Below are 17,499 nucleotides of genomic sequence, written 5' to 3' on the forward strand. Positions count from 1 at the left end.
TAATTTCACGACCATCAATTTTTATATAACCTTTGATGACCTCCGATCAATAGGTCGCGAGATATTTGCGAAAAACTTTTCGTGACCTTTTGACCCCTATAACTCTTAACGCGGACACAATATCAATGTCGATTTTTTACATCTTCATAACAAAGCCGTCATTAAGCTGTATACCAAAATTCAGCCCAGTAGGAATTTTTCCGCAGATAAAACCTAAAATTACTGGACTAGGTATAGCTTATAATTTCTTAATTTGATCAACTGTAATTTATTTGTTTTATATTATTTGTTTCTTGGTCAGATTAAAAATGTTATTTTTTTAAATTCTATTTTGGAAAAAGATTGAATCAAACTGAGGAGTAAAGTTACATTGAAAAACTAAAACTTTGTTTTTTTTATAGAAAAAAAAAAAATAATAAGAACTGATGCTATTTTTCTTGACCTTTATTGAATTTTTGAACAGGTGTAACTTCATAAAAGTTTTATTGCTGAATAGTGTTTTTTCTCATAATAGAAAGAACGTTTTTGATTTTCCAAGAAAAAAAGATTTAATTTGATTCTACTGATTAAATTAACTATTTATACATGTCGTTTAATCGTACTCTTGAAATATTGAAACAAGTGGTCAGGCATACTTAAAATAAAAATAAAAGAATAAAATAACAAAATTTACTATTTTGTAGGATTTATTTTTTTAAAACAAGATTTTTAGTGAATGTTTCCCTTTTAACAATAACAAGGAAAAAACCATGACATATTTTGGATTTTTTTTTGTCTTAAAAAAAAGTAAATAAAAGGCATTTTCGAAATTTTTTTGAAATTCTGTCAGTTTCCCGAAATCGAGTGAAATGAAACTAAAATTAAAAGTCCAGTGAAATTGTTTTCAGTTCTATTTTTAGATCTTATTTTTTTTTTTTTTTGAAATGAAAACTTCTTTAGTATCGTAGTGATTTGAAACAAGATGAAACGAAAAAGCGACACGAAAAATCAATTGATCATAACTTTTTTGTTTCAATAGATAGATGAATGAAATTTATACAGTAGATAGGTAATTAAATAAATTATGATTGTGCGAAATTTCAATTAATTTTATATTCAAAATTCTGTGATAACGGTGAAAAGATGTTCTTTTTCTAAACACGTTATATCTTTTGATCTAGAGCACATAACAAAATTATTTAACTTTAATACGCTTGCTGTTAATATTACCTTTCATTTAATATATCACACATAACGGTACGTGCTCCACAAGTTATATAATCTTCAAGGTTCACATATAAAAAAAGTTAAATTTTTTCGATTTTTTTAAAATGATTTTTAAGGTTTCACTTCAACCACTCGTGAATTGCACACATGATTTTTTTTTTCAAAATAAGTATAGCCGATTTTTGGCACAGTTGTTTAAAGGAAAAATGAAAAGACCCAGTGAGTTTTCAGGCAAAAGTGTCATAATTTTAGCCCTCAAAGACTAATTTTTGGAAAAAAACGATTTAAAGCTTATAAAAATGGCAATAATCGCAGTTAAAAACCATTTATGTATATCCAAGATATTTTTTTTAAATTAACGTCAATTTTTAGGAAACTGCCAGTAAAGCAATTTGTTGAAAATTTATACCTTCGAAGTGAATTCGTTCCAATTTTTGTACATGCAGTTTGGATATTGAAAACAGCTAATTTTTAAAATCGAACGTTGATCTAACATTTCTAATAGGAGAGAATTATGTTCCTATGGGAGCTAAAATGTATCTTCATTTTCATACTTGGCTTTTAGTCCAGTAATTTTAAGTTTTATCTGCGGAAAAATTCCTATTGGGCTGAATTTTGGTATACACCTTCGTTACGGCGTTGTAATGAAGATGTGAAAAATCGACATTGATATCGTGCCGGCGGCGTTAGAAGTTATAGAGGTCAAAAGGTCACGAATTTGTAAAAATGTTTTTATCTCGTGACCTGTTGCTCGGAGGTCAATAGTGGTCTATGGAAAAATTGTTTGTCATACAATTATGTACAAATATCGACTTATGCATTTTTCTGTAAAATCAACCGTTTTCGGAATAGAGCGATTTCAAGCGTAGGCATAATCAATGATATGGGGTTTAAAATGCCTAAAATTACTGGGCTATTTACCGAAAAGCGATTTTATCTTTAAAAAAAATAAAAAGAAATACAGGATAAATACATATTTTAAAGTTAAATTAGAGGACACAAGATTAAGCTTCTGAATACAGGAGTGTCATGTAAGAAGGAGCGGGTCATAATTCTGCTTGTCAAAATTCTGTACGACAAAATTCTGTGGGGTCAAAATACTGTAATACCATAATTCTGTACGTCATTATACTGTAAATACAAAATTCTGTACGTCAAAATACTGTATCAACAAAATACTGACATGCAAAATTCTGTTTTGTAAAATTCTGTACGGCAAAATACTGAATATCAAAATTCTGTAAAAATGCTGTAAAAAAATATCGTTTTGATAATGTAAAAAAGTGCGCGCGCACTTTCTTACATTATCAAAACGATATTTTTTTACAGCATTTTTACAGAATTTTGATTTACAGAATTTTGATGTACAGAATTTTGAAATACAGTATTTTGACCAACCAGAATTTTACTATACAGAATTTTGACTTTCAGAATTTTGTTCCTACAGCATTTTGCACATACAGAATTTTGACATACAGTATTTTGGCATACAGTATTTTGAATACAGAATTTTGCAACATACAGAATTTCGACCCCAACCCCATGTAAGATTCAGGACATATTGGATACTATGATCAACTTCATGGGTCACTTCCTTATTTTGATCGATCTATTCCAAAAGTTTCCTCAAAAATACATATCTGGAAAGTAAGATTAGTATAAAAACACTGAGCATAAAAAAAAACTTAGAATCAAAATAAAATTTTAACAACTTGAGACCAAACACATAACTCGATAAATAAAAAAGAAACGACGTCAAATTTAAGTGGTTTTCAATATGCAAAAAAAAAAATATTTATAAAAAAAATATTTATAAAATTTAGTCAAACCTTTACTGAAAAAGTGATAGGCCAACGCTTCAATTTTTCCTAAGAACCAAAAATACCAACACCTACTAGAAAATAAGAGCCTATGAAAAATATAAAATCAAAATAGGTACCTATTTAATATAATTTTTTTTTTCATTTCAAATTCAGGAACTCCCGTTGACAGATTATTAAAAGATTAAAAATATATTAGGTACATAAAACAACTTTGATTTAAAAGAAACTGTACTATATACCACTTTTGGTGTACGTTGCGATATTTAATTTAGGAACTAATATTTTCAGAGTGTAATGAAGTAGAAGAATCTAAATAGTTATACATTTATTGGTTTTGTTAATGTCTACATACATACATCTGCATATTCAAATAAAATTGGGTCAGAAGTTGTTATTATATTAAATTCTTTGGGTAAGATTTGCCCAAGAAATCCATTTTCGATTATTATCGAGAAAATGGTCTGGAAAAGCAGACATTTGAAAAAGAACATCCAAAAATAAATTAGATTTCTTCGAATAATTTTCCTAATTTAGGTATTCGGGACAAAGCATTATATTTATAAGATTCGGTATGAAATTTTAATTTGTATATTATTCAGTGAAGAGAAATTTAACCTTTTCAAAAAATGAACCTTTAGTGGGTTTTATTAAACCATACATTCTTTAGTTATACTCTCTAAGTATCTTGTCTTTTTGAAGATATCCTAAAAAATCTAAAGCCTTACCTCATGCAGAACTTCGCTTTTAAACTTGAACGTAATTACATTTCTATTATCTTATTTGTGTTCAATTTCAACAAGAAGGTCAGATTCATTTTGACCATCAGTCTTTTAATTCACAAATTTGCAAAATTTGCCTTGGGAAACTACCAACATCAGACTTAATAGAATTAAGCATCCCTAATTGGCATCAATATGGCAACTATAGGAAATTACATTCTGAAAGGCGAAGATAATAAAAACTGAATAAATCTTTTGATGCCAATCTATAAAAAGAGTTTTTTTTTTGTTCTTCTTCGTCTTTTCTTCAAATTTCACTTCCTCTACCTTTTTTTTTTTTCTATTTCAGTGAGGGTATCTATTCCTTGATGGTCTCTCTGGGATATTGGGATAGTCTTTATTTTATTCAATATTTTTTTTTCTCTCTCTTTTATTTTCTTCTCGGGGGAAATCCGCTCATTTTTTTTTTTTTTTGCTCTCTCTATCTTTGAACGTGATTTAGGTCATCAACAGTGTCATCTTCCTTCTCATTTAAGTTTCTCTGGATTGCTATTGCTATGTGTCTCTTTTGATGGTTAAACAAAAAAAAAAAAAAAAAATATGTTAATTTATTGCAATTTTCCTTTTTGTTGGTTTTGTCATGGAACAAAAATGATGATAGGAAGATTTATTCTACGAGTACCTATAATATTAATTCTATAAATTTGCAAATGTATGAGTGTCATGCCCTCTGGGAAGATTATAGAACAGAACGGATGATGAAAGACAATGAGACCAATACGAATGGATTTTGAAGAAGATAAATAGAAACAAGCAAAAAAAAAATAAACAAAATCATCGTAATACAATGGTGATGATGAAACAAAAATCATTTGCATCTGAAGATGATTTTTTATTTTGTTATTTTTTTTTTTTGTTGGTGGATTTGTGTTATTTGATGAATTTTACTAATATCTTTAATTTTCACGGTCGGATTGAAAATGGATTCAATAAAGCAAGGAGTAACAATTTTGTTAAAAGTAATGTTCAAAAGAGTAGGACTTAGTTGTCTCCCCTGCGGAACTCCATAAGAAAATGGATTTTAAGTAAAAGGAGACATATGTTAATATACAGCACAGTATATTTTTACCTTTGTTGGTTTATTAAAATCAATAAATGAAAAACGATAGACTTTCAAATCATGATTTATCAGCAATAAAAGAAAAAAAAAGAAAGAATTTCAACAGGAGTTTTTTTAAACGGCAGGACTTTGCAACAAATTTTGAAGGTTATAGTCTCAAAATGTTGCTGTTGAATATGAGAATTATTTGAATTATTTTTTACTGTTCATTGTAAGAAATAGAAAAAGTGAAAAAAAAAACGCACAAACGAATTCGACGTTCTAATTATTTCGACTTGAGTATATAATCCATTACTGTGTTTATGTAAATCAAGAAATAAAAAAAAGAAATAATTGAAGAGGATATCATTCATTCTGTGAATTACTATTATTTGTTTTCATGAACGAAAAAGCAGTAATTGCGTATTGAAAGGGTTATTGGTTCTGGGAAAATACAACTTATAACTTTGCATTTATGGTTTTTGTTTTCATTTCAATTTCGTTAATTAGAATTGAAGTTTCTCAATTTCTACATTTTCACCAGAAAATCATCCTTGTCATTAAGAATATTAAATTGAATCCATTAAAATATAAGTCTTCAATAATTACAGGTATGATCCGATAAGAATGACAGAAATAAATTAAAATTCTGGCTTTTCGTTGACTTGAAAACAAAATTTCACACAAAGAAATTGAAAAGTGTCCCACCCGTGACGTACGTAGTTTCATAGAAAATCATACTAATTTCTTACTCGTTTCTCGTAAGGTAACTAAGAAGACTTTGGATCAAAAACATAACCTGCTTTCAAATCATTTATGAATTTGTCCCAACCTTAATGGAAAAAATTAATTAAGGTGAATTATTTATCTTTTTAGTGTTATTGAGTTAACAAAAACATATTTGTTAAATAAAAATTCCCGTAGATTTGATAAAACTATTTATATATAAAGTCTAAAAAGGAAAGTAAAAAAAAAACAATGTTCCCACCCGTGACGATATTATAATATTTTTGTTAAAGTATGATTTTTACTAGACATTAAACTTCTAAAATAATTATTTTAATATACAAAAAATTACACATTCGCCATAGTGTACCAAATCGATCATACTCTTGCGAGTCAAAAATTTCATATTTACTATATATAGAATCACTACCTCTTGGCCTTTTAAAAACAACAATTGTCTGTAATAATACTTCTGCTCTAATATTTTTCTTCTAATTTTATGGCTTGAAATTAAACATTTAAATTGATAGTGAAAACATACAAATACATTGTATTATTTCCACTCTATCCTTTGTTATTATAAAAAATTAACAATTTTCCAGCTTCACCTTAGCCAATTTTGCGTATCAACAATTTAAAAAAAAATCGCGTTGTACCACTGAAAGAGATGATGAATCTTTGAAATGACTTCTCTTCAAAATCGTCATATACAGGGTGTCCCAAAAGTAATGGATCAAACGAAGTATGCTGATAGGCCAACTTTAGGGCTCTCAGAATTTGGTAACTTGTTCATCCCAAATCCTTACGGTTTTTGATTTAATGCAGTTTTTGTTAAATTTCGAAAAATACCGACTTGGCAACAGTATTTTGCTTCCTCCGCTCATAATTGATTTTTATTTTTTACAATTCTTTCATAAAAACATTGCCAAATAATAAGAAATAATTAATTAATCAAAATATTTTTTATTTCATATGCAATTTTGCTGCAAATTAATTAACAGTTCTATGTTTTATAAAAACTCAATTTCGTAGTTTTATTTCAGAGCATCATCCCGAAAAAAATTTGTATGGTGTGACACTGGTTTATTATTTTAAAAACTTGCCGTGTTATTGCAGTTTTCAAAAATGTATACAAATTTCCAAAGATGAAATTAGAACGAAAGTTATTACAATTTGAATGCAAAAAAACAGGGGTTTTCAGAGCAAAATAATAAACAAAAATCGAGGCTTTTATTCAAAAAGAAATAAACAAACAACAGCCGAGAAAATGTGTTTATTTTTCTTTGTTATTTTGCTCTGAAAAGCAGTGTTTTGTTGCATTTAAATTGTAATATCTTTAGTTCTAACTTCAACTTTGAAAAGTTTTATACATTTTTGAAAACTGCAATAACACGGCAAGTTTTTAAAGCAATAAACCAGTATCACACCATACAAATTTTTTTCAAGGTGTTATTCTGAAATAAAAGTATGAAATTGAGTTTTTATAAAACATGGAACTGTTAATAAATTTGCATCAAAATGGCGTATGAAATAAAAAAATATTTTGATTAATTAGTTATTTCTTATTATTTGGCAATGTTTTAATGAAAGAATTGTAAAAAACAAAAATCAATTATGAGCGGAGGAAGCAAAATACTGTTGCCAAGTCGGGATTTTTCGAAATTTCACAAAAACTGCATTAAATCGAAAACCGTAGGGATTTGGGATGAACAAGTTACCAAATTCTGAGAGCCCTAAAGTTGGCCTATCAGCATATTTCGTTTGATCCATTACTTTTGGGACACCCTGTATATTACTTGTAGACTATTGAGATAAAGTAAATCAAACGTAGAGCTCATTATTAAAAATATCATGAAGGAAGCTCATTGAAATGATGGTAATTAAAAAAAATAAAGAAAACTGGTCCAACTACACTGCCCTGAGGAACACCAGAAATAACATGTAATTGGAAGAAAATAAGTAAATTGAAAAGTGGACTGTATTTCGGCTGATCAGGATCTAGTACATAAGATAAAAGGTTTCGTAAAACAGAACTTATTTAAAAAATATACAGCTTCTTAAAAAAAAAAATCAAAACACATTAAGTTGTAGCTTCTATGAAGAGGTCTATAAGTTCTATAAGAAGTCATAACTTTACTAACTGCTTCTTAAAATAATGTTTAAAAGAATTTTCTGAACTTCGGTAAAAAAGGCTTATTGAAATTTAAGGTTCATTTTCGGTTCAATTTATTTGAATGTTCTTGTTTTGAAAAGGAACACTTTTCAGTGGTTTTCGTTTTTTTGCAAGATGTGATGAATTGTTTTTTGTGATGTGTTGTCCATGATAACTTGTCAACGTTAACATGTAAGGTAAGCTAAGTTATTATTCGTGAGCAAATAAAACTCAGTAAATCCAAATTAAGCAAGTCCAATTTTATATTTAAAAAAAGTCTTTAACTCAATTTTTTTTCACATATGCTACATACTTAAATTGTCTGAAGTGGTTTGCGTGATTCCTCATATTCAGTGGGGATTCATCTTTAAAAAACAAAAAAAAAAAAAAAAACATCAAAATAAATCTAAATTGATCTCATGGGAACAATACAAAAAACCAAATATTCAAATTGTTCTGATGTCATAGTGGGCGTTATGCAAAAAATCTTCTCAACCACTCGAAAAAAAAAAAAACAAAAACCACATACGTGTAAGTGTCATATCCCAAATCACAAAGTGTGAATATATTTGAAGAATTTTTGAAATGCCAACTTTCCTACCACTTATACGTGTGTATATATCTTTTATAGGCCTGTCAGTTAAATATGCCCCCCTATTGTCAGGAAAATGCCGAACCCCCATTCCACTGCTAACCAAGCTACCATATTATCTTCGTTTCCACTCGATAAATTTTCATCAAGTTTCCTCATTCCGTCATTTTTCTGCTCTTTCGTCAATGACATAAAAAAGCCCTCATAATTCAATTCATTTTCCTCTCACTTGGTTAAAATGTGTGTGTGTGTGTGTGGGTTAGTTTGAGTGAGTGTGTGGATATTTTCCAGATAAGAGGTTTTTCCTTCTGTGTATTTATATCTGTTGCTGTGCAACTACCAATCAAACCCCTTTTTCTTTCGAAATAGCTTATATCTTTATACTTGGGACCAAATAGATTTTAACACACACCTGCAATATGTGAAAAAAGATACAAACAACAATCCTCCAGATACATTATCTCAAACAACAGGCAAATTTTCAAAATATTTTGGAAAGGGATTTTATATAATTTAGTTCAATGGGTTCTTTGAATATACCTACTTTTCTTCCGACAAAATCTGGGGTTTTCTCTCTTTCAAGACATTTGTATCCGTATACGTTAATTAAATTCAATTATGATGTAAATCTAAGCAGGTGTTTTGTTGGATTTTCCTAGAACAACAACATATTTTAAGAAGAAATTTAGTATGCGAAAATGTTACGTATACGCCACCGGGGCAACCTTTTGCTTCAAATATTTATTTTAAAAGTCGATTGTGGTTTTGTATAGTAGCACATGGTGTCACTCTCACAGATGCTTGTTTCATTATATTACACAGCCATCGGCGGCGACATCGGCGGTTTTTAGATTTTACTTCCCTAATTACATTATCCATTAAATTTTGATCCATTGCTCAACCCCTCCCAAACCATACCAAAATGAAAATGTTTTTTCGTGCAAAATAGGTGAATTGGCGGCTTTGTGAGAAAATTAGATTCAAACTTTGTCCTCTGTTTTAGCTTTGTATGTCTGTCTGTGTGTGTGTGTTTAATTGTGGTAATTTTATCGATAATACAGAATTTTACAATCACTGGGAATCTTATGTCCTTGTATACCTACATTAAATGAGAATTTTCTGAAGTAAGAGTGAGAGTAAGTAGTTCCATCAGCTTAAGTGTACTTTAATTTCTAAATAAAACTAAGCTTTTAAGTATTGGAATTTTTTTTTTTTTGACAAAACTGCTGTTTCACTGTTGGCGTTGATGTCCAAATTTTGTTGGCATTTCTGTTTGCCTGCCTCTGAAGTGTTATATGTTCATTGGGGCAAAATTAAATTTGTTGAGGCAATCGGAATAGATTGATAGAAACCTAGACTTTGAATTAAAAAAAAAAGAAATGCTTTTACGTGCCTAGTATTATTTAATGGAGCACATAAGCTGAAATGGTGATGTTCATTGGTTATATTACTTTTATTTTTTTCGGTTTTTGTTGTTTTTTTTTTAATTTTTTTTTTTTTAAGAAAACATAGAAATAAGGTAATTTAAACATTGGTCATGTTATTTGTAAGTATATAAGATACATTTCTACGATCCCCAAAAAAGATACCCAAACCAACGAAAAAAAATAAAAAAAGTTATGAATAAAATATGAATTTTTTTTTGTGGATTTTGAACGAAACTTTCACCCACACTAAGTTTAAGGTATTTTTTTTGTTCATATTTCTTTAAAAATGTGGAACCCTTATTTTTGGTCAATGTTTTTTTGTACTTCGGTTTCATTAATATAAATGTGAAGGTCCTGTTATGACAAATATGATGAAATATTTATGTTTCTTGTGCTTGATTTCCATATTTTGCTCATTTGGAAAACTTCTTCGTGACATATGTATGTGAAACTTTTCTTAGATGCTCTAAGATCAAAAAATATAATAATTGAATGAAATCATTCAGACCAATTTGTTAACAATATTTTTTACTTAAGATCTTAGAAATACTAATTGACAGCTTCACAAAATTTTAAGTAACTTATAAGAAATGCCTTTTAATAATTGCCAACATGGTTTCGAATTAAAAACGCTCTTTAAATTCAAAAAAATCGGAACTTTGTATCTTTTTTACTTTCGATTAGAGTTGTAAAAGTATCAATAAAAAGAAGAAATAATTTGTATTAAAAAAAATATTTATTGCAAAAAATAAATGCATAAAAATTTTGTACATAAAAAAAAAATCAACGCAAAATAAACATTTTTTTTTTAAATATTTGTCGAATTTCTTACAATTTTGGCTATTTGACCAAACATTAGCTATTTTAACTATAATATTAAACCTTTTGTAGGACCAAATAGTCAAAATTGTAAAAAATTTGACGAATATAAAAAAATATGAATGCACTCATTTTTTACTTGCGATATAGGTACTATAGGGCAAGTTTAGGATTCGTAAAAAAAATCGAACTCGAGATAACAATTTTACATGACATTACGATGATGGAGAATGCCAAAAAAGTGGGTCCGGCAATTCTGTCTGTCTGTCTGTCCGTCTGTCTCTATCTGGAGCTGCAGCCTAAACGAGTGAAGTGATTTTCTTCAAACTTGGTAGTTAGCAGTTTTTGGTGATTCCCTAGAGGGGAAATTGAAATTTTTTTTTTATGACCAAAACTAACGGTACCTGCCATATAACGGAAATAGAAAAGTTAATTTTTTTCAAAAACGGCTCTAACGATTTTGATTAAAATTTTTGTGTGTAATACTACACATAAGGGCCAACTTTTTAAATAAAAAAAATATTTTTTGTACCGTTATTAACGGTACCTGTCATAGAACGGTTTTTTTCGTTTCTGAATATCTCGTACAAAATTAACCCGATTTAAATGAAAATTTTTATACAAAAGTGTGTAAGTAAAGATAATATTAAAATTTTAGAAAATTTTCAAAAAACGCATTTTTGGTTTTTTAAAAAATATTTCAAAATTTTTTTTTGAAAAATCAATTTTTTGAAAACGGATCAATGAAAAATTTTGAAATTTAGTTTTTATGTGTAAATTACACTGCCGCTCATCTGAATAGGTTCACATTTTAGTTCATCTTACTTTTAGCCTGTCTTGGCATTTAATGCAATGGCACATCTTTTTTATATATGTAACGAGAGAAAATCTTTATGCGCTTAGGTTAGGAGAAAAAAAAATGTCCTAGGGCCTACCGTTCTTCTCACACGGTAGCTAGACCAAATCTAGTCATAAAATCAAGCATATTTTTTGACTCATCTGAATAGGTTCAAAAGCAAAAATGTTAATAAATTATGAGTTGCATGGGTCAGTTGGACTCAAAATTGTGTCTGTCAATAAATCTGATTGTCTATAACGTGTAAGGATGAAAACTGTTCGTGAAAAATCCTTAGGCGTTAGGCGCGAAAAAAAAAATGGAAAAAATAAAAGAAGTCTTTGAATTAGGCCGAAACTAACGATGCATTGGGACAAAAACAAACACAAGTAAAAATTTAGTAAGCAGTTATTTGCGCAATATCCAAAAGTATAGAAACAACATTAAAAGTCGATGTAACTCAGTCACAACATGGGCCGATGGATGTGCAATGATCAGAACAGCATGACTTTGCGCTAAAAATTAAGCTAAAACCCGGTATAAAATGCAGTTTAACGAAGGCAAAACGGGTTTTCAGAAGTGGTAAACATTTGAGAAGAACAAATCTTCACAAAAATTACCACTTTACAAGCCACGCAAGGAAACTTGCCTTCAATAAAAAAAACATGTCGTGAAAGTCGAATTTGCAACCGGTGATTTTTCAAGGCAAAAAATAAATTAAGTGGGCCCGGAGGGCTAAATTCCTATTTTTATGACCTTCGTAGAGAGAAGGATTATTTTAAGTTATCTGCATAACTGTGAAGGCAGTGTCATTAAGTGCAAAGCTATTTCCTTCTACAAAACTTTCGATCTGCAATTTCTAACACAGTTTTTTTTTTTACTATTGGAGGCAAGTTTCCTTGCGTGGCTTGTAAAGTGGTAATTTTTGCGAAGATTTGTTCTTCTCAAACGTTTACCACTTCTGAAAACCCGTTTTGCCGTCGTTAAACTGCATTTTATACCGGTGTTTAGCTTAATTTTTAGCGCAAAGTCATGCTGTTCTGATCATTGCACATCCATCGGCCCATGTTGTGACTGAGTTACATCGACTTTTAATGTTGTTTCTATACTTTTGGATATTGCGCAAATAACTGCTTACTAAATTTTTACTTGTTTGTTTTTGTCCCAATGCATCGTTAGTTTCGGCCTAATTCAAAGACTTCTTTTATTTTCCCCATTTTTTTTTCGCGCCTAAGGATTTTTCACGAACAGTTTTCATCCTTACACGTTATAGACAATCAGATTTATTGACAGACACAATTTTGAGTCCAACTGACCCATGCAACTCATAATTTATTAACATTTTTGCTTTTGAACCTATTCAGATGAGTCAAAAAATATGCTTGATTTTATGACTAGATTTGGTCTAGCTACCGTGTGAGAAGAACGGTAGGCCCTAGGACATTTTTTTTTTTCCTAACCTAAGCGCATAAAGATTTTCTCTCGTTACATACACTGAACCAAAAAGGTACATAAAATTAATGAATTTGTACATTAAATTAATGTAAAAATTCATGGCAAATGAGCAAATGTAAAAATTCATTAAAGGAGATGGGGCAAAATTATATGGGACTTGGGCCATGAGCGTACATTAATGAGATTAGTCTCGAATTGAAGCTGGAGCTTAGTATATTCAATATGTGAAGTTTTTTTTTAAATCGAAAGTCAGGGTCCTGAGATATGAGGCTCCAAAGTTCGTTCTGATAACCATTTTCTGCCCCTTTTATATGCAAATATCATTAGAACTATAAGAGCTATATGTATGTTTTTGATGTCAAATGAAAGGCTGTTTTTGTGCCTTTTTAACAATATATAACACATATTACACATAAAAAAGAAACGGCGAAAAAATAAAGAAAAAGTAAAATATTAATGAAAAAGAGAGTAATCCTGAACAAGTTTAAGGTTGACCTGAAAAAACGACAAAAACCAAGGATGAGGCTTTGTTCCTGAAAGCCTCTGCAATAATAATCCGCTTTTACCAAAATCGGATTAGATATTTTTTCGAGATATCCCCGTAAAAGGGTTTTTTTATGTGAAAAATTCATACCAAAGCAAGGCACGAGTACGATAACTTAGGCGCCGAGAATTGACAACGGCTATTTGTAGAGGTCTTCAATACAAATATTTTTTATTACGGGAGAGGGGGGTCAATGTCCCTCCCTTTAGGCGGGAGGGGCAATTTTCAAAAGAAATACTTGAAATCATAAAAAAATTATTAAAAAACAACGGCAACACTTACAGCTATCAATGATACTTTTTTCAAAAGCTAGAGCTATACACTCGATTTTAATTTTTAAATCAAGACATTTCAATCAATCGTTTTTGAAATAATCGATTTCAAAATCAACATTTGGGAAAAATAAGATTAAAAAAATACATTGGATACTATTTTTGTCAAGTTTTTCAATGAGAAATTGATTGATGAGTAAATTGTCTCAATAATTTCCTAATCAAACACTGAAAACCATATCTTCTTATGCCTTGCTTCTAGTTTTTGAGAAAAATGAAAAATAGAAAAACTGAATCAGATTTTTATTTTCTTGTCTGTTTACCATTATCAAAAATCAGAAAAGATCGATATTCATACATAGAGTCAGTAAAGAGCTTTGTTCTTCTTAAAAAAAAAAAACTAGATTCCCATTGTACGCTCACCGCAGGAGAGCCCTGATGGTGCAGAGAATAGTCCCCAAAAACTTAATCCACTGAAGGATTTGAAAAAAAGTTTTCTTATTTTACAATTTTCTCAAAAACTAGAAAGCATAAGAAGATATGGTTTTCAGTGTTTGATTAGGAAATTATTGAGACAATTTACTCATCAATCAATTTCTCATTGAAAAACTTGACAAAAATAGTATCCAATGTATTTTTTTAATCTTATTTTTCCCAAATGTTGATTTTGAAATCGATTATTTCAAAAACGATTGATTGAAATGTCTTGATTTAAAAATTAAAATCGAGTGTATAGCTCTAGCTTTTGAAAAAAGTATCATTGATAGCTGTAAGTGTTGCCGTTGTTTTTTAATAATTTTTTTATGATTTCAAGTATTTCTTTTGAAAATTGCCCCTCCCGCCTAAAGGGAGGGACATTGACCCCCCTCTCCCGTAATAAAAAATATTTGTATTGAAGACCTCTACAAATAGCCGTTGTCAATTCTCGGCGCCTAAGTTATCGTACTCGTGCCTTGCTTTGGTATGAATTTTTCACATAAAAAAACCCTTTTACGGGGATATCTCGAAAAAATATCTAATCCGATTTTGGTAAAAGCGGATTATTATTGCAGAGGCTTTCAGGAACAAAGCCTCATCCTTGGTTTTTGTCGTTTTTTCAGGTCAACCTTAAACTTGTTCAGGATTACTCTCTTTTTCATTAATATTTTACTTTTTCTTTATTTTTTCGCCGTTTCTTTTTTATGTGTAATATGTGTTGTATATTGTTAAAAAGGCACAAAAACAGCCTTTCATTTGACATCAAAAACATACATATAGCTCTTATAGTTCTAATGATATTTGCATATAAAAGGGGCAGAAAATGGTTATCAGAACGAACTTTGGAGCCTCATATCTCAGGACCCTGACTTTCGATTTAAAAAAAAACTTCACATATTGAATATACTAAGCTCCAGCTTCAATTCGAGACTAGTCTCATTAATGTACGCTCATGGCCCAAAAACGCCCCATCTCCTTTAAGAATCTTTTTAAGAACAAATTCATAAGGGAATGAATCTTTCTTAAAAATTAAGAATAAGTTCTTAAATTTTATGAATTCTGTTCATACACGAATTCGAAAATTTTTGAACATGTTTAAGAAAAGTTTCTTAGATTTTAAGAAAAATTCATACAATCTAAGAATTATTTCTTATAATTTAAGAACAAAGTTTAAGAAAAGTTTCTTACATTTTAAGATTATTTCTTATATTTTATGATTTGTTTCATAAATTCCGTAAAAATTTTAATGAAATGTTGCTTAAATTTTATGAAAAAAATCATAAAAACTATGAATTTTTCTATGATTGTTTTCATAAAATGTAGTACACTTTTCATTAAAATGTATGCATTTATTTATATAGATGCATATAATATACATTACCATTCAAAGCATTTAATTTGTTCCTGAAAAAATTGTGTTCCAATCAAACAAACAGCAAAAGAAAACAACCCAAAATCTAAGACAAAGAAATGAAACAGTTTTTAAAAATAAAAGAAATGTTTTATTGGTCACTTTCACTATAAATTAAATAAAAAATATAAATATAAATATCACTATAAATTTATTTTTTAATTTAATTTTTCTTTTTTAATTGATGCATCATCTGGAAAGATAAAAAAAAGTTTGTATTAGTAAAATGACTATGTACTATTTGGTTCAAAAACTCAAAATAGAAGGTAGAATTATCTTTTACCTTATTGTAATCGGCAGCATTAGGTTCAGCAGCTGAAAGAAAAAACAATACAAAATTGAATAAGTTGGGGAAAAATCACAATATAAAAAATTTAGGTAGATACAGAATTAAATAGAATAATTTGAGGAATGTTGATAATATTACTTTAAAACAAAATTTAAATATTTAAAGGGATTAAATAACATGCAACACTTACTAAATTCTATGTTTTCCAAACATGATGTGTTTGCTTTATTTTGCAATGACAACTTTGGGTGTACTGGATCTGTTGCAAATAGACTTTAGGATGGTTTTTAGGGTGCAGTATTAAGTGCCCTTTTGCCGGTTCTATTATATTTCGCTTTTTTGCGAAAATAACATTGTCTAAAATTGAAGATTACTCACGTGCCTACTCGTTTCACAAAAGTATCTAAATTATGTACCTATAACAAAAAAATTTTTAAATATATTTAATATATATATAAAAGAAAGAAATTTTTAACAAATTAATTATGTTTTTATACTTATCTGAGTATATGGGAAAGAGGCAACGGGAACCAACAAGAGTCTTGTACTCTTCAAAATTGTATACGTGGTTTTAAATGCTTAACACTGTATTGTTTTTTATTCACAAACTTGTTTCGGCAACGACTGTTCACTTTGAATATCAGATTTTAAACTAAATCTGCAGAGAAAACTTTCTAAGGCATAGATTCAAAACAACAGTTATTATTTTCTAGATTGATGAAAAAATACATAGACTTTAAGAAAATATACTTAAAAACTCAAAAGGTAAGAATTTTTTCATAAATTATATGTATACTTTCATAGAATTTAATGAATTAATTCTTAAATTTTGGAAAAATATGAATCTCGAACTTAAAAAGTATGAACAGATTCTTAGATTTTAAGAATAAGTTCTTAATACCGAATGCAGGATAACGGTAAAATGTTCGTTATTTTTCAATTAATGAAAAAATACATTCATTTTAAGAAAAAATACATTCATTTTAAGAAAAAATACTTAAAACACACAAAATTTATGAACTCCTTACAAATGTAATTTTAAACATAGATTTTTTTAATTTTAGAAGGGAAAAAAGTCAATTTTAAAAATTATTTTAACTCAAAATACAACTGAATGGAAAATAATAGTGAATTTCATTCATAAAAGTATGTCCAGATTCTAAGATTCAGCAAAATATCCTTCAAATTGGAGCTAGAAGTTTATGAATTTATTCATAAACCTTCGTATTTGTTCTTAAAAAAAATTCATAAAAATTTTTTCCATACGAAAATTTTTATGAAAACTGATTCTTAAATTTTATGAATCTTTCTTAAAACTAAACATTTTTTTTAAGAATTTGTGCTTAAATTTAATGAATTTTTCTTAAAAATGTATGAATTTTGGTTTATGAACGAGATTCATAGTTTTTAAGAATAATACTTTTTTCAGTGTATATAAAAAAGATGTGCCATTGCATTAAATGCCAAGACAGGCTAAAAGTAAGATGAACTAAAATGTGAACCTATTCAGATGAGCGGCAGTGTAATTATTTCTTCAAAATGGCATACCAACTTTTTTTTTGAAAAATGTTAAAAAAATTTTATATATAAAAAATTATTTTTTTAAAAAACGGCTCCTACAATTTTCAAAATTTTTTTTCTAAAAATACCTTT

At 28.7% G+C, this 17,499-nt stretch overlaps 1 protein-coding gene across 5 annotated transcripts in view; it reads left to right on the plus strand.

Moving 5' to 3' along the window:
• The window catches only part of LOC129913471 (G protein-coupled receptor kinase 2), a 224,382-nt gene that overhangs the window by 73,264 nt on the left and 133,619 nt on the right, over positions 1–17,499 (plus strand). The gene's annotated exons all lie outside the window — the stretch shown is intronic.

This window comes from Episyrphus balteatus, chromosome 3 (genome assembly GCF_945859705.1).
Source record: "Episyrphus balteatus chromosome 3, idEpiBalt1.1, whole genome shotgun sequence".
NCBI lineage: Eukaryota > Metazoa > Arthropoda > Insecta > Diptera > Syrphidae > Episyrphus > Episyrphus balteatus.